The 22,855-nt window shown below is 37.9% G+C and overlaps 1 protein-coding gene and 1 pseudogene across 5 annotated transcripts in view; both read left to right on the forward strand.

Annotated features, from left to right (window-relative positions):
• LOC137240338 (uncharacterized) overlaps positions 1-22,855 on the forward strand; it is a 175,701-nt gene that overhangs the window by 47,580 nt on the left and 105,266 nt on the right. The gene's annotated exons all lie outside the window — the stretch shown is intronic.
• Positions 19,306-22,855, forward strand: part of LOC137240049 (plexin-A4-like) — a 28,753-nt pseudogene continuing 25,203 nt past the window's right edge.

Consider the following 22,855-nt stretch of genomic DNA (forward strand, 5'->3'; position numbering starts at 1 on the left):
AAGTGATTCAAACTTTTTAACTCCCACTGCTCAACATGAGTTTCTCAATTGCTTGTTAGACTCATCTCTTTTACAGATTAACAATGTTCCAAATAGTGGAAATAAAATGCTGGATTTAGTATTTGTGGATGGCTCGGTGGGTACTGCCCTTAAGCGAATACCACCTTTATCCCTTCCAGAAGACCCTCTTCACCCTACGCTAGAGATATCACTTGATATCAGCCTACCCCGTAGGATTCAAGTACAGTCTCGTCCCCGATCTAGATGCTTCTACAAAGCGAATTTCATTATGCTCAATGATCTGTTGGCTTCCCATGATTGGTCGGATCTCTATGCTTGCACTGATGTCGATTCGGCTATCTCTATATTTTACAGTACGCTTGATGGCTTCTTTGATACCTGCATTCCTACTTGCTATAACCTATGTTCGAATAAGCCCCCTTGGTTTTCAAGGCAACTTATCAGACTTAATAACATTAAATCTAGGCTTTATAAGAGGTTCAAGAAATCTGGAGCATCTGCAGACCTCTCTAAATATCTAATAGCTCGTTCTAAATTTCACCGTCTTAATCAGCTTTGTTATAAAAATTACTTGAGTTGTTGTAAAGCCCAATTTTTTAGAAATCCAAAAAAGTTTTACAGTTTCGTAAATTCAAAGCGGAAAACTTCTGGGTATCCTTCCTCATTAACCTTTGGAGGTAAAAAAGCTTGCACTGATGACGACGTTGCTGAACTATTTTCTGAGTTCTTTAAGTGCACGTATTCATCCAGTGGTTTTCATTCCGGTCAATATCCCTATCACTTAGATAGCTCGAATTACATTAGGAATCCTGCTATTGATGTTAATATTGTTCTTCAGAGTCTTCAATCTTTGAAGCCCACCTTTTCTCCGATACCGGACGGTGTTCCAAGTTGCGTGCTTAGGTACTGCGCCGAAAACATGTATGAGCCTATTTTAAAATTATTTGAGCTATCTCTGGGATCTGCGTCATTCCCGGCACTTTGGAAACAGTCTTTTATTATACCCCTGCATAAAAAAGGTAGTAGGTCAAAAGTTGAGAACTACAGGGGTTTTGCTAAACTTTCAGTCATTCCTAAAGTCTTTGAACAGATTGTCACCAGTCAACTGCAATATCAGTGTTCTAGTCTTTTATCTGCATGCCAACACGGTTTTATTCGTCAAAAGTCAACCACTACAAATTTGCTTGTATTCACCTCTATAGTTATGGAAGGATTTTTAGCGAACAAGCAAACGGATGTCATCTACACGGACTTCAGCAAAGCATTTGATACCGTCAACCATGAGTTGCTTATTCATAAGCTTGATTTACTGGGCTTTCCATTTCACCTATTAATGTGGCTGAAAAGCTATCTTTCTAACCGGACCCAACAAGTCCTGTTCAAGTGCAATCTGTCGGAATCGTTCGGAGTTTCCTCCGGCGTACCCCAGGGAAGTCATCTAGGCCCTTTGCTCTTTGCCCTTTTCATTAATGACTTGCCACAGACAATATTATATTCCCATACTATAATGTATGCGGATGATGTAAAACTTTGCTACACTTACTGTCCTACCGATTTGAGTTCCTTGGATCTTCTTCAGGCCGACTTGGACTCGTTCCAATGTTGGTGCACAACAAATTTACTAGCTTTAAATTGCTCTAAATGTAAGCATATGACATTTCACCGAGTGAAGCCAGCATTGAAATCTTATGTAATAGATGGTACGCCTTTGGAGCGTATATCTATTGCAAATGATCTAGGTGTCCTTTTTGATCCGAAATTGAATTTTAACATGCATATTTCATCTATAACCAACAAAGCGTTGGGTTTACTTGGATTTGTTAAAAGATGGGCTAAAGAGTTCGATGATCCATACCTCACTAAGGTTCTTTACACATCGCTGGTTCGCCCAATACTCGAGTATTGCTCATGCGTTTGGTCCCCTGTTTCTCAAAAGCATATAAAGCGTCTTGAGTCAGTTCAAAAGCAATTTTTGATATTTGCATTGCGCGGCCTTAATTGGAACACAAGTCTCCACCTTCCTCCATACAGAAGTAGACTTCTTCTTATTAACTTACCCACTCTGGAAAATCGGAGAATATTACTGGGGGTATTGTTCATCCATAAGCTCATTATTGGAAAAATTGATTCCGTTGACCTCCTCAGCCGCTTGTTCTTTGCGGTTCCCCCTAGAGTATCCAGACACTACGTTCCTTTCTATTTACCCTTTTGTCGACGAAACTTTGCTAAAAATAATCCTCTTTTTATCTGGTGCGCGCACTACAATGACTTGTATAGCTGCATCAGTCTTGAATGTACTTTTGCCACTATACGTAATGCAATACTTGCTTATCTAATTTAAGAGATACAAGCTAATTTAATTTGCCGGCATTTTATTCCTTCGATAAAAAACAGGAACTATCTCGCTTAAGGAAGGAGGAACATTTATCAACATGTATCATTAAGAAGGAACAAGACAGTACTGTGTTGATTGGAATCTGGTGCATTCCAACAACGTAAAAACATGCTTTTTCATGAGTCACTGACCGGAATCGTATGCATTCCGGCAGTATAATCTTATGGGTCAGGCATCGAGCTGATTGGAATCCGGTGCATTCCAACAACACAGGTCATTTTACTTTTTTATGCCTTGTGATGGCGTATCCTCATTACACCACTCTTAGCACTGCCGGATTCCCATGACATGCTGATTGGAATCTTGTTGCATTCCAACAGGGAGATTGGAATCCACTGCATTCCGAAATCATGCTGAGCGGAATCTGATACATTCCGCCAGTATAAGATTTCGGCATAAGATCTTATTTCTACTCATATTTCTTATTATTATTATATTCTGAAATTAAATATTAATGTTCATTAATATTTCTTTGTTTGTAATATAACATTGTTGATCTCTCGATATATCTTAAATTTTATCTTTTGAGTTGTATATTTATATATCTTTTATATTATGCAGTCGACCATAGTTTGTCGTCGACTTTAAACAATAAATAAATAAATAAATAAATAAATAAATAATATGTTTCGAAGTATCAAATACATGGTATTGCTTTGAGTTTAACATGATCTTTACCCTTTTTGGTTTGTTGGCGCTGGCTCGGCCACTTTCACCTTTAAAATATCGTTCAAAGGTTTAGCTATACTGGCGAAGTCCTTAACAAAACACCTATAGTAGCTAGCTAGAAATGATCTGAGACTGAACAAACTGTCAGGAGCAGGGAAATTAAGAATGGCACTAATTTTGGTGGGACAAGTTTTGATGCCGTTTCTTGACACAATAACATGCCAACCTAATATAAACGCACGCAAGTAATTTTCTGTCAAAAATGTCTCATGCACATACAACTTGTATGAGAGCAACCCAAATTGAATTTTTTGCGTGAAAACCTAACTCGATTTCCAATTTTTATTCTGTGTGACATTTAGATTTGACGTTTGCACACATGCGTTACATTGTCGCAACGCATGCTTATTTGGGTTACAGCAAAAAACGCCGATTGTTTGCGTGCGCTAAAAAAATGCAGTGCGGTTTTATTAGGTTGGCATGTAAGTCCGAGGTATTCGATCTCTTTTTTGAAAAATTTTGACTTTTCTACTGAAACCTTCATATTAGCATCACATAAACTTTTCAAAACCCAATCTGTATCTTTAATGTGCTGCTCTTTTGTTTGTGAGAATATGATTACGTCATTCACGTAAACATAACAGCTCTTACCTATTTATTTCCTAAGTACATCGTCTATAGCTCTTTGGAATATGCCAGGAGCGTTCTTTAGTCCGAATGGCAACCTACAGAACTCGTACTTGCCATTGTTGATAGAAAAGGCTGTTTTTCCTTATCTCGTTCTGCGAGCTCAATCTGGTGAAACCCTGATTTGAGATCAAGGGTTGTAAAGTACTCCGACCGACTCATGTTTGACAAAATCGACATTACATTTGGTATCGGGTACCTATCCTCAATGGTAATTTCATTTAGTTTTCTAAAATCTACTACGAGGCGCTTCTTTCTGTTGCCTTCTCCATCAAATCCTTTTTTATCCACTACCCAAATTGGACTATTGTAGGGAGTCTTGGATGGTCTGATAATACCATTACGTAAGAGTTCTTTTACTTCTTTATTTACAAAGTCTGGTACCCCCATTGGGTACGGGTATAATTTAGAATAGATGGCGTCCTCATGTCTAGTTCTAATTGGTGCAACTACATTCGTGTTGTATGGTAGAGACATATTTGGATCGGTAAATGCATTTAATCTTTTTCCGATCATGTTCAAAAAGTGTCATTCCGTTCAAAAGTCGAGGATAATTACACCTTTTTTAAGATTCCCTACAGCATTAACTTGCGTTAATATGTCAAGACCAATTATCGCATCAAACGTTTGAAAATTGGGTAATAAAATGAAGTCTGCGTTCACACCAAATAAGTTTAATTTGCACTTTTCACATACTTTTGTTTCTCCATGTATTGATTTCACTAAAAATGATTTCGCTAGAGGCACGATTCCCTTAAGTTCAGATAAAGGTTTTATGTAACTTTTTGAAGCGCCTGTATCTATCAACATTTTTACTGCCCTTCCCTCAGTTCCTGCTGTTCTGCATATCCAAGAGAGTAGGGTCCTTTCCATAAAAAATTAATTTCTTCATCCATATCTTCAACTTGGTTTTCTACTACGCTATCATAAGAATATTTTTCACCTACATATATCTGTTTAAATATGATTTATTCTCTGAATTTTCTGCCCTGTATGCCTATCGGATTCAGGACGTCGTTTAAACTGTTGCCCGTGAGTGGCAGTGTTCAGAGAAAGTTGTCTTTGCTTGGAACTTTGAAAATTATTGGACTTATTTCGTGCTAAAAATTCTTTTGAAAGGTTTCAGATTCGTATATTTGAGAACGACGTAGCCGGGATATTGATGGGTCTACGTCCATCGGTTCAGGATTTACTTGTCTACTAAAAGTGAAATTGCGCTTTTGTTGCTTATTATTATTATTCGTATTATATTGAAAGTGTGGGTTTTTTTGGGTCATCCAGCCCCCTAACTGATTATTGCTGCATTCACCTACTCTTTTATCTAATGTTTTACTCTTGATATTCTCATCGAAACGCCTTGAAAAATGTGTTGCAAATACATACCGTTCATGGTTAGCCTCCACTTATTGTGCAAATACTAAGGCTGACTGTAAGTCCGCCGGACGAGAGGAAAATAAAATATCGCATAGAGGTTTTTTTAGACCAGAGATGAATACGCGAAGTGCATCCATTCTGTACTTTTCGTTTATTGAATTCGCTATTTGATTTTCATAAGTCATTATTGTTTTGTTAGTGGGAAGGGTGCGCTTTCGCTCCACCTCATTTCATTTCATTTATTTATTAGTTATTAGTTTTAATACATTAGCACATTAAGATTAAAATCTTTTATTGCGCAATACAAACATAAAACTTATGTATATGAAAATACTTATATAAAAATTAAAAATATGAGATAGACAAATCTATAAAAACGGTGTTAGTTTTAATACATTAGTACATTAAGATTAAAATCTTTTATTGCGCAATACAAACATAAAACTAATGTATATGAAAATACTTATATAAAAATTAAAAATATGAAATAGACAAATTTATAAAAACTGTGTTAGTTTTAATACATTAGCGCACCAAGATTAAAATCCTTTATTGCGCAATACAAACATAAAACTTATGTATATGAAAATACTTATATAAAAATTAAAAATATAAGATACACAAATTTATAAAAACCGTGTTATGCAGTTTGATCACTAAAATAGTCAAATATAAGATTTTTAAAATTATTTTCTCTCATTGAGTTCCTTAAAGACTGTGGAATGGAGTTCCATAGCCTAACGCCGTTAACAAAGAAAAGCCTGGAAGAGGTTAAATAATTAAACTTTAATAAAAAAAAAAATAAATGTAAGGCGCGATAACCTCCGAAGAGATCTAAGGCCGAGCTTCTCTTCCAATTTGCGTCGTGCTCCTCTTGATTTTTCCCTACAAATTGGCCGGACGGGACCTACATGTTTTATGCCGACTCCGAACGGCATCTGCAAGGCAGATGAGTTTTCACTGAGAGCTTTTCATGGCAGAAATACAATCGGAGCGCTTGCCAGACACTGCCGAGGGGCGACCCCGCTTAGAAAAATTTTCTTCTAATTGAAAAATCTTATATCTAAAATTTTGATGTTGCTTTGCCCGGGAGTTGAACCCAGGGCATACGGTGTGATAGGCGGAGCACGCTACCATCACACCACTTTGGAAGAATAAAATTAGAGAAGCGTGTGCTTTTGGAAAACGTAAGCTTATCGTACAAATAACCCGGCTTTTTGTAAACTAGCAATTTAAACATAAAAATGCAATTACGCCCTTTGATAAAATTTATTAGGTCACATCCAAGAATTGAGTTTCTCAACGTAGATGAGTGAGAAAATTTCTTTAAACCGTGTACATATCTAGTAGCGTGGTTGAAAGCAACACTGAGTTTATGAAGGGAGACAGCATCTAAATTGCTATAAACGACCTCAAAGTAGGTTATGTAGGGTACAATAAGACACAGAATAAGATTTTTCTTTGTATCAGAAGGTACGAAAATTGATGACACCCTAAGGCACCGCAATGTATAATAGATTTTACCCACAACTTGATTGACGTGGTCTTCGCAGGACAACTTAGAGTTGATTACAAAGCCTAGATTTCGTACTTTATCGACTAACTGAATTCTTGCAGATTCGATATAAAGGTGTGGGATATCAGAAAACTGGATCTTATCCTTATAGATTGGAAGAACATATGATTTTCGAGCATTAAGGCACAGAAGGTTTGACCTAGACCACTCCATAATCGAGCGTAAGTCCGCATTCAGCTTATCTGTAAGATCCTGAACCAGGCTGATATGGCTTGAAATGTATAATTGCACATCATCCGCATAAGCATGCCGTCGAGCAACAGAGCAGACATTAAAAATGTCATTTATAAAGATACTGAAAAGAAGGGGACCCAAGACAGAGCCCTGTGGTACTCCAGACCTGGTAAACCCAGCTGTAGAGAAACTATTTCCGACTTTAACCTTTTGAGTTCGGTTGCTAAGATAGCTCTTTACCAGCTTAACTGCGTTTCCATCAAAACCGAAACATTTATATAGCTTATCACAGAGAAGGATATGGTTGACAGAGTCAAATGCCTTGGAGAAATCCAAAAGACACAGAAGTGTCAAGTGACCCTGGTCAAACTCCTGACGGATGTCATCGACAACTTTCGTGACAGCAGTCGAGCAAGAGTGAGCTTCTCTAAAACCCGATTGAAATGGACTGAGGAGATTATTTTTCTCAATAAAAGCTATAATTTGATTCGCCATAAGTATCTCAGCTACTTTAGACAGGCCAGTCAGAATACTTATGGGTCTGAATTCACAGGGCTCAGAAGCCCCAGGTTTCTTTGGGAGCGGGATAACAATTGCTTCTTTCCATGCAGCAGGGAAAGTCGAAGTAGTGAAACAGTGGTTTATGAGGTGAGTGATGCAGCGTAAGATATTAGGTAGGATAAATTTAATAAATTTAAGTGGAATGCCATCAGAACCTATTGCGTTTGATTTGATACCATAAACACATTTAGCTACTTCGAGTTCCCCAACCGACACGAATTGAAACTTAGGTAAGGATGATAATATGGACAAGGAATCTAAAGGTAGAAGACAAGGGGTAGCAGAGGAGCTGGATGAAACAAAAAAAGAATTGAGAAGGTTAGGGTCTATAGAACAAGAGGCTTCCGAGGATGGCCGTACGCCTAACCGCTTTAAATTAGACCATAACTTTTTGGGAGGCAAATCAGTGTTAAGTTTGCCACAGTAAAATTTCTTTTTAGCCAGTAGAACAGAGGTTGAAGCTTTGTTCCGAGCCTGCTTATAGGCGATCCAGTTTTCACGAGTACGTTTTCTTTTCCATACGTTATATGCGAGGTTTCGATTTTTTATGGCCACTTTGACCTCGCGTGAAATCCAAGGGCTAGAGCGCGAGGAGCACACAAGTTTACGAAGAGGAACATGCTTATTAAAAAAGTAAAGTAGGGATTGTGATAAAAAGTTAAGTTTGTCATCAACAGTGACTAATTGCCAGCAGCGTTCCCAGGAGAAGTGGTTTAAATCGAAAAACAGACTGTTTAAATAATAGCCTTGTAATCACGGTAGTAAAAATCAGTGGTTGCAACATCATTATATTGCAATTTAAAATTTAAAGTACAAAATATTAAGTCGTGATCTGAAACAAAAGGCAATTGATCAAATAGAACCACAGCGGTAGAAGTTGGGACAATAAAGATGTCTAACAAACTTGGACGCGAATTACAAGAAAACCTAGTAGGCATTTGGCTATTAACAATGCGCATGCCAGTAGATGCGACCGAGTCTACGAAATTTACCGAATTGGCGTCAGGAGTTAATAAATTAATATTGAAATCCCCGCAAATAACTAAATTATCAAAATCAGTTAATTTGGAAGAAAGATCGTCGAAGAAAGGGAGATACGAAGAGTTTTTATTTGGGTTGTAAACACAAGACACAAACACCTTGAGAAGGAATCAGATAGGATTAACGAGAGAAACTCAATTTCAGTTAAAGAAGACCTAGTTACTATGTTAACATCTAGGTAATCTCTACAATATATAGCTACACCCCCTACTTTTTTACCCGACCGATCATTCCTGAACAGCTTGTAATTTTTAATGGAGTAAAATTGGTCCGGAATATCAGGGTGAAACCAAGTTTCCGACACGCAGATTTTATCAACAGTAGATTGTTCAAAAATACTCCGAACATAATCTAACTGTTCACTGTTCAAGCTACGAGCATTAAAATGTACAGCTTTAAAGCCATCCAGCATGTTTGCATAGCACATTAAGCATAATTGAATGATCAAATTGCATGTTAAAAGACAAGCGAAAGCATTGACAAACAAACAACACGCATAAACGTAAATAGTTAACAGGGTATGTGTGTCTATATCTGTGTATATACGTAAATACGAAATAATAGAATAAATAAAGATGTAAACAACTAAGCACCAACAATGATACATAAGTGGTCGTTGCTTGTGACGGTGACAGGTTCGCTGTTACTTGAGATGCGTACGAAGATTACTCCCCGTCTGGAGAACACACTGCTTAACTTATTCGCTTTCTTGTATTTAAGAGCAGCCTGTAAGAGTTTTCTATTGTCGGCAGAAAGGCACTCGAAGATGCTAAAGTTATTGTCACTGTCGAAACCAGCCAATTTAAGAGAAACAGCTTTGTTTTGCTTTCGATAGTTGGAAAAGGCTGAAAGAGTGCGAGTGCGATCATATGGTGAACAGAACTTAACTATTACAGCACTGTTGGGTCGCGCAACTGTATGTTTGGTGCGAAAGATGTCGCGAAGAGGGGGAGGGGAGAACTCAATAGATTTGCATACGCGCTCAAAAATGCAAGATAAGTTTTCTTCACTGGCGAAAGGTAGACCAAAAATGACAGCGTCGGCCGAATGATTGTTGTTGTCGTTCACCCTCTCAGTCTTTAGGTTTGCCAATTCCTCTTTAACTGCCTTTAACTCGACAGACAAAGTGCACACCGTTTCTGCTTCCACTTCAAGCCTACGTTCAACTTTATCAATGCGCTGAGCGAAGGCTTCGATGCTCTCCTGCAGTTTAGCTGTAAACTTACGCTCAAGTGAAGCAATCTCTTCGGACAATTGAGAGTATATACCACTGATTCTCTCACGAATCCTCTCTTCCATCATCATAAAATTTCAAAACCGGCAGATTCCCCTCAAAGTGCTTAACTCCTGTTCGATCAAATAAATAGGTCTCTTATCGGCATAAGTAAAGTCTAGTCGTGATATTATAGCCTTAAAATTTAACACAGTATTGAAGGAAGCCAAAACTCCATCTGCCGAACCCCTTACTTTATTTCTGATGATTGCGACCGCCTGGTAATGTTTTGCGCTTCCGTCATATTTCTCGTACAGTTTATAGGCCGTGTGCGCCGCTTGCCTCGATGAAACATAGTTTTCTTGCTTGCCGTCAAATTCCGGTAAGGATTTGATGAGATCGAGGGTTTCCTCGCATTTCACATTTCACCGAGTGAAGCCAGCATTGAAATCTTATGTAATAGATGGTACGCCTTTGGAGCGTATATCTATTGCAAATGATCTAAGTGTCCTTTTTGATCCGAAATTGAATTTTAACATGCATATTTCATCTATAGCCAACAAAGCGTTGGGTTTACTTGGATTTGTTAAAAGATGGACTAAAGAGTTTGATGATCCGTACCTCACTAAGGTTCTTTACACATCGCTGGTTCGTCCAATACTCGAGTATTGCTCATGCGTTTGGTCCCCTGTTTCTCAAAAGCATATAAAGCGTCTTGAGTCAGTTCAAAAGCAATTTTTGATATTTGCATTGCGCGGCCTTAATTGGGACTCAAGTCTCCACCTTCCTCCATACAGAAGTAGACTTCTTCTTATTATTTTACCCACTCTGGAAAATCGGAGAATATTACTGGGGGTATTGTTCATCCATAAGCTCATTATTGGAGAAATTGATTCCGCGGACCTCCTCAGCCGCTTGTTCTTTTCGGTTCCCCCTAGAGTATCCAGACACTACGTTCCTTTCTATTTACCCCTTTGTCGACGAAACGTTGCTAAAAATAATCCTCTTCTTATCTTGATCGCGCACTACAATGACTTGTATAGCTGCATCAGTCTTGAATGTACTTTTGCCACTATACGTAATCTATTCTGCTTATCTAATTTAAGAGATACAAGCTAATTTAATTTGCCGGCATTTTATTCCTTCGATAAAAAACAGGAGCTATCTCGCTTAAGGAAGGAGGAACATTTATCAACATGTATCATTAAGAAGGAACAAGACAGTACTGTGTTGATTGGAATCTGGTGCATTCCAACAACGTAAAAACATGCTTTTTCATGAGTCACTGACCGGAATCGTATGCATTCCGGCAGTATAATCTTATGGGTCAGGCATCGAGCTGATTGGAATCCGGTGCATTCCAACAACACAGGTCATTTTACTTTTTTATGCCTTGTGATGGCGTATCCTCATTACACTACTCTTAGCACTGCCGGATTCCCATGACATGCTGATTGGAATCTTGTTGCATTCCAACAGGGAGATTGGAATCCACTGCATTCCGAAATCATGCTGAGCGGAATCTGATACATTCCGCCAGTATAAGATTTCGGCATAAGATCTTATTTCTACTCATATTTCTTATTATTATTATATTCTGAAATTAAATAGTAATGTTCATTAATATTTCTTTGTTTGTAATATAACATTGTTGATCTCTCGATATATCTTAAATTTTATCTTTTGAGTTGTATATTTATATATCTTTTATATTATGCAGTCGACCATAGTTTGTCGTCGACTTTAAATAATAAATAAATAAATAAATAAATAATATGTTTCAAAGTATCAAATACATGGTATTGCTTTGAGTTTAACATGATCTTTACCCTTTTTGGTTTGTTGGCGCTGGCTCGGCCACTTTCACCTTTAAAATATCCGTCAAAGGTTTAGCTATAACTGGCGAAGTCTTTAACAAAACACCTATAGTAGCTAGCTAGAAATGATCTGAGACTGAACAAACTGTCAGGAGCAGGGAAATTAAGAATGGCACTAATTTTGGTGGGACAAGTTTTGATGCCGTTTCTTGACACAATAACATGCCAACCTAATATAAACGCACGCAAGTAATTTTCTGTCAAAAATGTCTCATGCACATACAACTTGTATGAGAGCAACCCAAATTGAATTTTCTGCGTGAAAACTTAACTCGATTTTAAATTTTTATTCTGTGTGACATTTAGATTTGACGTTTGCACACATGCGTTACATTGTCGCAACGCATGCTTATTTGGGTTACAGCAAAAAACGCCGATTGTTTGCGTGCGCTAAAAAAATGCAGTGCGGTTTTATTAGGTTGGCATGTAAGTCCGAGGTATTCGATCTCTTTTTTGAAAAATTTTGACTTTTCTACTGCAACCTTCATATTAGCATCACATAAACTTTTCAAAACCCAATCTATATCTTTAATGTGTTGCTCTTTTGTTTGTGAGAATATGATTACGTCATTCACGTAAACATAACAGCTCTTACCTATTTATTCCCTAAGTACATCGTCTATAGCTCTTTGGAATATGCCAGGAGCGTTCTTTAGTCCGAATGGCAACCTACAGAACTCGTACTTGCCATTGTTGATAGAAAAGGCTGTTTTTCCTTACCTCGTTCTGCGAGCTCAATCTGGTGAACCCCTGATTTGAGATCAAGGGTTGTAAAGTACTCCGACCGACTCATGTTTGACAAAATCGACATTACATTTGGTATCGGGTACCTATCCTCAATGGTAATTTCATTTAGTTTTCTAATACTACTACGAGGCGCTTCTTTCTGTTGCCTTCTCCATCAAAGCCTTTTTTATCCACTACCCAAATTGGACTATTGTAGGGAGTCTTGGATGGTCTGATAATACCATTACGTAAGAGTTCTTTTACTTCTTTATATACAAAGTCTGGTACCCCCATTGGGTACGGGTATAATTTAGAATAGATGGCGTCCTCATGTCTAGTTCTAATTGTTGCAACTACATTCGTGTTGTATGGTAGAGATATATTTGGATCGGTAAATGCATTTAATCTTTTTCCGATCATGTTCAAAAAGTGTCATTCCGTTCAAAAGTCGAGGATAATTACACCTTTTTTAAGATTCCCTACAGCATTAATTTGCGTTAATATGTCAAGACCAATTATCGCATCAAACGTTTGAAAATTGGGTAATAAAATGAAGTCTGCGTTCACACCAAATAAGTTTAATTTGCACTTTTAACATACTTTTGTTTCTCCATGTATTGATTTCACTAAAAATGATTTCGCTAGAGGTACGATTCCCTTAAGTTCAGATAAAGGTTTTATGTAACTTTTTGAAGCGCCTGTATCTATCAACATTTTTATTGCCCTTCCCTCAGTTCCTGCTGTTCTGCATATCCAAGAGAGTAGGGTCCTTTCCATAAAAAATTAATTTCTTCATCCATATCTTCAACTTGGTTTTCTACTACGCTATCATAAGAATATTTTTCACCTACATATATCTGTTGAAATATGATTTATTCTCTGAATTTTCTGCCCTGTATGCCTATCGGATTCAGGACGTCGTTTAAACTGTTGCCCGTGAGTGGCAGTGTTCAGAGAAAGTTGTCTTTGCTTGGAACTTTGAAAATTATTGGACTTATTTCGTGCTAAAAATTCTTTTGAAAGGTTTCAGATTCGTATATTTGAGAACGACGTAGCCGGGATATTGATGGGTCTACGTCCATCGGTTCAGGATTTACTTGTCTACTAAAAGTGAAATTGCGCTTTTGTTGCTTATTATTATTATTCGTATTATATTGAAAGTGTGGGTTTTTTTGGGTCATCCAGCCCCCTAACTGATTATTGCTGCATTCACCTACTATCTATTTATCTAATGTTTTACTCTTGATATTCTCATCGAAACGCCTTGAAAAATGTGTTGCAAATACATACCGTTCATGGTTAGCCTCCACTTATTGTGCAAATACTAAGGCTGACTGTAAGTCCGCCGGACGTGAGGAAAATAAAATATCGCATAGAGTTTTTTTTAGACCAGAGATGAATACGCGAAGTGCATCCATTCTGTACTTTTCGTTTATTGAATTCGCTATATGATTTTCATAAGTCATTATTGTTTTGTTAGTGGGAAGGGTGCGCTTTCGCTCCACCTCATCATAAAATTCCAAAACCGTCAGATTCCCCTCAAAGTGCTTAACTCCTGTTCGAACAAATAAATAGGTCTCTTATCGGCATAAGTAAAGTCTAGTCGTGATATTATAGCCTTAAAATTTAACACAGTATTGAAGGAAGCCAAAACTCCATCTGCCGAACCCCTTACTTTATTTCTGATGATTGCGACCACCTGGTAATGTTTTGCGCTTCCGTCATATTTCTCGTACAGTTTATAGGCCGTGTGCGTCGCTTGCCTCCATGAAACATAGTTTTCTTGCTTGCCGTCAAATTCCGGTAAGGATTTGATGAGATCGAGGGTTTCCTCGCATTTCACATGGCCTACAATCTGCACCTCCTCAAACGTTTTTACTTTGGAAGTCAAAGTATTTGTAAATTTTTTCGTAACTTCATCTAACTTCTTTTCAAAATCTTGTTTTTGAACATTTAATGCGGCCGATATTGCAGCCGTAACCATACTAGTCAGCTCATCAGTATTCATTTGTCTTGATTTTTATCTTCCAGACCTAATAAATTAAAAAGACTGGCTAGCGCAGGTTCGCTCATTAATAAATAGAACAACCAAAAAATTGTATAAGGATTTACAAGTACGTACTGTACTAAAACAATTTATATCCATTTATGAAAGAAACACTTATTAGAAATAACCCGCAAGGCTTATCGCAGAAGAAATAAGATTGTAATATAATAGACAAACTTTTAATCGTTTGGGAAAAGAAAAAGTTTTTTGCCAAAAATAGCTGGTAAAATTTATAGCATCGAAACCATGATAATTTATTTTTTGAAAATTAGGTAAAAACACTGAGCAAATCACTTACAATTTTAACTAGTTTACTGCAAACTGCCGTTGTCTTCTTTGCTTCTTCCAATATCACCCAATGTCTTTGCTTGAATTTTTCTGCATTTTTTCTCTGTATTTTTCAATGTCAGTCAATGTCGTCGATATTAATGGGATTTTTCCCATACATGGAAGGTAGCCTCCGACTAAATACAATGTTAGGTAAGGGCGGGTCAAGGCATATGATGAATTTCTTTAGGCTTTTGCTTTAAAGATTTGTGTTTTATAATCCAAATTATAAACTTTTCCACGCAAATTGCGAATTTCCGGCGATTGGGCGGCAATTAAACAAATGTTTTCGTTTTTAATTATATTTAACTAAAATTAATGATTTAGCGTTAACAATTAATGTTTAGCGTGTTTAGCATTAATTATTTCAACCCATGCGGTCAGTTCCAAATGCAACACAAAACTGATCTAATTGGACCCATAAAAACACTCTTAAGCTACCGCTTACTGCCTCTCTATTTCCATAAGTGTTATAATTCACTCCAATAAGAAATACCAGGCATGCTTAGCCAACGAACCTATATCATTTCGTTACGATAAGTAACGTTAATAAACGAAACAAAGTCATTTCGTTAGAACGTCAAATTAACGAAATGATTTTGTTTCGTTTTCACCTGATTGATGGCGGAGTCATTAAGTCACCAAGCTGATTGCAACTTTTCTCATGAATTTTGACAGTACGAACATTTCTCAGAGTATTTTTGACATTACCGCCAACGAATTACACAAACAAATTACATGGAATTTGTGTGTATGTCCGCTCGCTTACGCTTCACCATGGCTATAGCATTGCCAGCACAATTCAAACATAAAGTATTACGTTTTTGTTAACGTTTTCGGTTAAAAACGAGATAAAATTTATCTTGATAATTTCTTTATCGATAATATTTCGCTTTTATTACCCTGCAAAAATCGTTGGACCATGTGGTCCACTGGAGTACTTACCATTCTACTCCACTGTAATGCAGCGATGGACCAACTCATGTTTCTACACGAACATCCCTGCAAAAATCGTTGGACCATGTGGTCCACTGGAGTACCTACCATTCTACTCCACTGTAATGCAGCGTTGGACCAACTCATGTTTCTACACGAACATGTTGTAAGCCGATTATTGCTCGTTTCTAACGATTGTAATCACTACACGATGTTTATTGGACTGTGGGTACTCCATGGAGTACTCTGATGTAATGCGGAGCTGGATTATATGGTCCGGTCCTAGGACATCGCAATGTTAATTGGACCATATGTTTTGTATGAATTGTGGTTAATTTTGGAGCACTCGCTTGGTCCATAGCGAGTACTCCATACATGCATGCATGGAGTACTCGCGATTTTTGCAGGGATGTTGTAAGCCGATCATTGCTCGTTTTTAACGAATGTAATCACTACACGATGTTTATTGGACTGTGGGTACTCCATGGATTACTCTGATTTAATGCGCAGCTGGAGTATATGGTCCCGTCCTAGGACATCGCAATGTTAATTGGACCATATTTTTTGTATGAATTGTGGTTAATTTTGGAGCACTCGGTTGGTCCATAGCGAGTACTCCATACATGCATGCATGGAGTACTCGCGATTTTTGCAGGGTATCATCTGAGGATATTAGTAAAGCTATTTCGGAGCTTAAACCATCATATCAGACAGATGTTGACGGATTTCCCCGGTCTTGATAAAAAATTGCCCTTCCTTAGTTTTTCCTTTGAGATTGATATTCAACAAGTCCCTATCGTCTGATACTTTCAATGATGATTGGAAGGTTACTTCTGTTATGCCCGTTTCTAAAAGTGGCAATAAAAATGATGTCCGCAACTACAGACCTATTTCCAAGCTGTCCACCATTTCTAAAATTTTCGAGCATGCCGTCAGGGCAAAACTAAGTTTTGCAGTTAAATCCCTGATATCTCCGTACCAGCATGGCTTTGTCGCTGACAGATCTACAAATGCCAGCCTTGCGGTTTTTAATGAATACTGCATTGCGTAATTTTCAGGTGGTTTTCAGGTAGACTGTATCTATACAGATTTTTCTAAAGCTTTTGACAGAGTTTCTCATAGTGTCTTAATTAAAAAGTTGAGTTGTTTTGGATTCCATTGGTTCTTATCTATCTAATCGACAGTGTGTGGTCACTTTTGATGGTGTATCCTCTAGTTCCTTTGTGGCAACGTCTGGTGTTCCTCAGGGAAGTATACCCTGCAAAAATCGTTGGATCCACTGTGGGTACTCCATGGATTACTCTGATGTAATGCGGAGCTGGAGTATATGGTCCAGTCCTAGGACATCGCAATGTTAATTGGACCATATTTTTTGTATGAATTGTGGTTAATTTTGGAGCATTCGGTTGGTCCATAGCGAGTACTCCATACATGCATGCATGTAGTACTCGCTTTTTTTGCAGGGATATTAGGACCACTATTTTTCATTTTATTTATTAATGACATTAGTAGTTGTTTTTCATTTTCTAAGTGTTTGTTGTATGCAGATGACTTAAAGATATTCTCAATAATCAAGACACCTGATGATTTTCTAAAGTTGCAAAGTGATATCAATAAATTATATCAGTGGTGTCTGAACTCACGTCTGTCTCTTAATCCGTCTAAATGTTTCCATATGACTTACTCTAAGTCAACTTCCGTCTTGCGCACAAGGTATAATATTTCTGATAGCGAACTTCAGTGCGTAAGCGAGATTAAAGACCTTGGTGTCCTCTTTGATAGTAAGTTTTCTTTTAATAGTCATATTAATTATGTAACTTCTCAATCTTACTCCATGCTTGGTTTTGTTAGGCGTAATACCTCCAAATTTTCTGATGATTATACAATCAAACTTTTATATACCTCGTTTATTAGGTCGCACATTGAATATGCTGTATTTATTTGGAGGCCATAAATAGAATCGAGAGGATACAGAAAATTTTTCTAAAGTATGCTATTCGTCCATTAAACTTTTCAGAACCCATGCCCTCCTATTCTTCTCGGCTTATGCTCTTAGGGCTCAAGTCACTTGAGAGTCGGCGATCTATACTCTGTTTAACTTTTGTATACAATGTGATTAAGGGGGTTACTGACTATCCTGATCTGTTGGAAAGGATTCGCTTTAATGTTCCTCAACGACTTCTTCGGAATTTCTTTCCTTTCTATGGAGATAACTTCAGAACAAATTATGCTAATTATGCTCCTGGTAATCGTGCTACTTGTGAGTTCAATGTACTAAGTAAAAAAGTCTCTTGTTTTTTCGCTTCCAAGGGCCGATTTTTTGATAATTTTGAATTCCGCTTTTTAAGCTGTATATTTTAATTACAATTAAGCTGTATGTAATACTTTATTAGATTCTATAGTCTATAAGGATTTTTGTCCAATGACTTATTAATAATAATAATAATAATAATAATATGTCGTGGTAAATATGAATATCAGAACTTCCTATACTTACCTCCATTTTGTGTTTTAAGTCGCTAGACTACGTTGATGTATGCGTAAAGCTCAAACAGCTCATCCATCACTTAATCTTCGTATGTACTTAGTCCAAAGTAGCATCTATTGGCAAGAGCTATTCTTTGCTGGATTTCAAAGCCTCTTGTTGTTGTTTGTGTTAATGCTGTTTCGTAAAGGAAAGAAGTCTTTCAGTATTTCGTAATTGTGGCTGCCAACAGTGGTGTGGTTGCCAAGGCGCTGACGATGCTTGATGACAGCAGGTACTTCTTTTGTTCTCATTCACAATCAAACCCATTTTTGCAGCTTCTTTTTCAAGATTGGAGTAAGCAGAATTTACTGCACGGGTGTTCAGGCCGTTCAGGCCTTCAGCATAGACCAGTAATTGCATGTTTTTTAGAATATTGTAACAAATTTAAAGAAATGTTTGATTATTCTTCCCTTCTATTATCGTTCGAATCTCTGATCTGTCGAATAAGTGATACAAATATTCAATATAGCATAAAATTGGTTATTTACACTACCTTGGTAGAAATACTTTACAATAAGATTGCTCGCGTACTTCAGTTATGGCATGCCAAGAGTTAAACTGATATTTTATCCCTCAGCTTGCTCTGCTTGCATACTCTCAGTTGCCTCGTTCGCCTTTATCTCTTCCGGAGCTGTCACGAATAGATGTCTTGAAAATTTGCTTGTTTATTTCTCGTTTCTGTATCCCATTGTTGGGATATACATGTATATGTGTGAGCAATGTCATCTTCGCTTTTAGCTGATTACATGTATGTACGACTTTTTCTATTTCTTCTTCGCTCTTGCTTTGCTGTTGTTTTGAATTTATTTACTAGTAGCATAGTGACGTATCGAATTTGGCAACCCAGAAACTTTGAAAAAGTATAAAAATTCTTGCAACTTCCAAAGTGTGGAGCACGGAGTGCAGCCGAAACTTATTATTTGTAGTGAAATCAGAGAAAACTATAAGTCTACTTGTGATATTAAAGCGGTGATAATACAATAACAACAGCAGCGAGTTGTGCAGAAGTAGCAAACACCACAATAAACAAAAACACAATTGTTAAACGTCCTGAACTGCATTGCCGACAATTTAGCAAACAATGCTGCCATATGTACAAAAATAATTTGGGTGTTTTTTTTATCAAATCCAAACGTTAATTAAAAATCTCAGCCATGCGTACGCCAACATCACAGGCAGCAAAACGCAAGTTGGGTGAGACTTCCCTTGAAATCTCACTACATGGCATTATGTATGCGATAAAAGGCATTGAAAGAAATGTAAATAAAAAGCTCGATGGTTTCGCTTCGAAAAGCGACATCGATGAGCTGAAACAAACTTTTGGTGTCCAAATTGAGCGTGGAAGGGAGCTAGAGAGTATGGATTTAAATCGCCTGGTGAACGAGTGTAAGAAGAAAAAAGTTATTATAAGAGATATGCCAGAAGAAGCCTCTTCTAAACTAGCGGCACAAAAGCTCTGCGACGAGAAGCTGAAAATGCAAAATTTTCAAGTGTGAGAGCCGCGCAAATTTTATAGCAGAAGCCAGAAAATGGGAGTGATAGCGGAGTTTGTTTCAGCAGAGATGGCTAGCTATATCCTCAAAAATGCTAAGAAGATATCTAGGACGTCAGATGGGTTTGATGGTGAATGAGGACAAAACGAAGTACCTGCTGTCATCGAGCAAAGAGTCAGCGCATATGCGCCTTGGCAACCACGCTACTGTTGGCAGCCATAATTTCGAAATAGTATTTGGGAACCAGCATCAATACTAGCAACAACATCAGCACTGAAATCCAGCGAAGAATCAATCTTGCCAATAAATGCTACTTTGGACTACGTAGGCAATTGAAAAGAAAAATCCTCTCTCGGCGAACGAAAATCATACTCTACAAGTCACTTATCGTACCCGTCCTGCTATATGGGGCAGAAGCATGGACCATGACAACAGCAGATGAAGCGGCTTTGGGAGTGTCCGAGAGAAAAGTTCTTCGAAAGATTTATGGACTTCTACGCGTTGGCGATGGCGAGTACCGAAGAAGATTTAATGATGAGCTGTACGAGCTATACGCAGACATCAACATAGTCCAGCGAATTAAAACGCAGCGGCTGTGCTGGCTAGGCTATGTTATGCGAATGAAAGATGATGCTCCGGCCAAGAAAGTGTTTCTATCGGAACCCGCCTATGGAAGCAGAGGTAGAGGGCGGCCCTTGGTGCGACGAATTGGCGCCGGTTGGCGGAGCGAAGGAGCGACTGGCGCGTCTTGTTTGACGGCCATAACCGTTTAGACGGTTAAGCGCCAATTAAGTAAGTAAGTAAGATAGAAACAAAAACAATTGCTTCTCCGATCATATACCTATTGTTATTAATTTCCACGGTCGTCCGAGAGTGCCGACGCCGATGAACATGTACTTTCTCCCATACTTTCATGGAAACCGCATATCGCGAATAAATTTATAGAGCTCATTACTAGGTCCTCCAACAGCGAATATATATACTGAGGCCCCTATTGATGAAAAAGTGTCTATAATCAATGCAAAAATTAAAACGGCGGCACACCTCTCCAAAGGAAAGTGTCTTTTCTCACCGAAAAATGTGTGGTTTGATAGCCAGTGCTCAAACTTACGCAATAAGTTAATTAACGCTTTAAATATGCTGAGGAGGAATACAGATTGCGATAAGATTAAGTACCTCCCTCTTCGTAAAAAAATATGCCAAGCTCTGTAACAGGAAGAAATTAGATGTAAGGAAATTGAACAGCTTAATAGCTTAAGAAAGGTGACCCTAACGCTATTACAAATTACAAAGGCCTGTCTCTGCTAGACACTATTTATAAAATCTTTTCTGGGATTTTGCGTAGTCTCATTAATGCTTGGATCGATTGTAACAATATTTTAAGTGAGTCTCAGTCCGGTTTTGGCAGAGGCTATTCGACGATAGACAACATCGTTGTGCTTTCAAGCATTGCCCAACTCAATTTTTCACGCAATAAAAGAGCTTTTGCCTTTATCGTAGATTTCTCCTGTGCTTTTGATACGATTCCCCGCAGCATGCTCTTTTATAAACTAGCCTCCTATGGTCTTTCAACTCATATGATTGAAATTTTAAGATTAGTCTACGCTAATACGACTTGCAAAGTTCTGTTTGATGGCAATTTTGTCGGAGCCTTTGTTCGCCTTTGTTCGCCAAGGCTGCCTCTTAAGCCCGGTTCTAATCTATTTGTACTTAAACGACTTTTTGTGCGGTTGTGTCAGGGTTAATAACATTAATGTGAAGGTGCTGATGTACGCAGATGATCTGGTCTTACTTGCGGAATCACCTGAAAAGCTACAGGAAATGATAAACTCCCTTTACAACTATTGCAGTAAATGGGCACTAACTGTCGACTTGAACAATTCAAAAATTATGGTATTTAGGAAAGGTGGTAGAGCCCCCGGCTCATGGAAATGCATCTACGGTAGCGAGGTTATTGAAGTAGTTAACGAATACAAATACTTAGGTCTTAGACTTCTCACTTGTAAATTATCTTTTAACAAACATTTGGACTCAAAGGTAGTGGATGCTAAAAACGCTATTAACGCAACGTGGTCGAGCTATATTAATAACCCTCGCATCTATTTGTCGCAGAAAATAAAAACCTTCGATGCTGCTTCCAGGTTCATTATGTTTTACGGCGCGCAGGTGTGGGGGATTAACGAATTCGACCAAGTTGAGAAACTTCTTAGATTTTTCGTAAATAAACTGATCTTCCTTCCCTCTAATATGCCAAACTATATGTTGCATCTGGAAACAGGCTGGCAGACCCTATATTTACATACGCTTCGCCTTCACATGCTCTATATCGCTCGTTGCTTTAGCCTATCACATGACAGACTTCCGCGTATTCTAGTAGAGGAGACTGCCAACGTGGGGATTTCTTGGATAAACACTTGGAAAGAACTTGCTAATACCGCCAATCTACCTTTCGTTACGCAACTGCCATCAGATAATATACATACCTTCACTTCCTCGCTCTTAGAACGCTTGGCTGAATATAATACAAATAGGTTCCTCGAAATGGCTCGGAAGTCTACTACCCACGACCTTTAACCGGTCCTAGTGCCGTTGGAGGGTTTGTATTTCATTCGTGATTACAGTGCATATGCATCCAGTCTGATTCTCCGGGCACGGGGAGGTTTGTTAAATCTAAATGCAAGAATCTATAAAAACATATCGTCTCCACTTTGCACACCTTATTGGCACATGTCCGATATATAACAACATTCGTTCCCTTTACTTTGGTGAAAGAACTTTAGATATGGCCAAGGTGGTTGCCAGTTTTAATGGATTTAACTTCGAGGCTCAGGACTAATTATTAAATGAATTTTTGTAACTCGATAGTATTTTATTTAACACGTGGTGCGACACACAACATACTCTGTTATTGTCGCTAATATCTACTTTAATTATTTATTTGATTCGATGTACGCAAAAGCATGAGTCATACTCTGTATCTGATTTTTTTGAAAAAATAAATATATACTACTACTACTGCTAGTGACGTATCGAACCGATAATATTCCCCACACTCCACGACATCGCTGATCCGCTTTACACTTTTGTACGGACCTTTTAACCTACACTGAAGTTTTGGCGGAACACCTTTCCGCCGGTGGAGGTTGTATAACAGTACCAAATCTCCATACACGAAACCTTCCGAATTGTTGTCCTTGTCATACCTCTCTTT

This window comes from Eurosta solidaginis, chromosome 2 (assembly GCF_040869045.1).
Source record: "Eurosta solidaginis isolate ZX-2024a chromosome 2, ASM4086904v1, whole genome shotgun sequence".
In the NCBI taxonomy this organism is placed as follows: domain Eukaryota; kingdom Metazoa; phylum Arthropoda; class Insecta; order Diptera; family Tephritidae; genus Eurosta; species Eurosta solidaginis.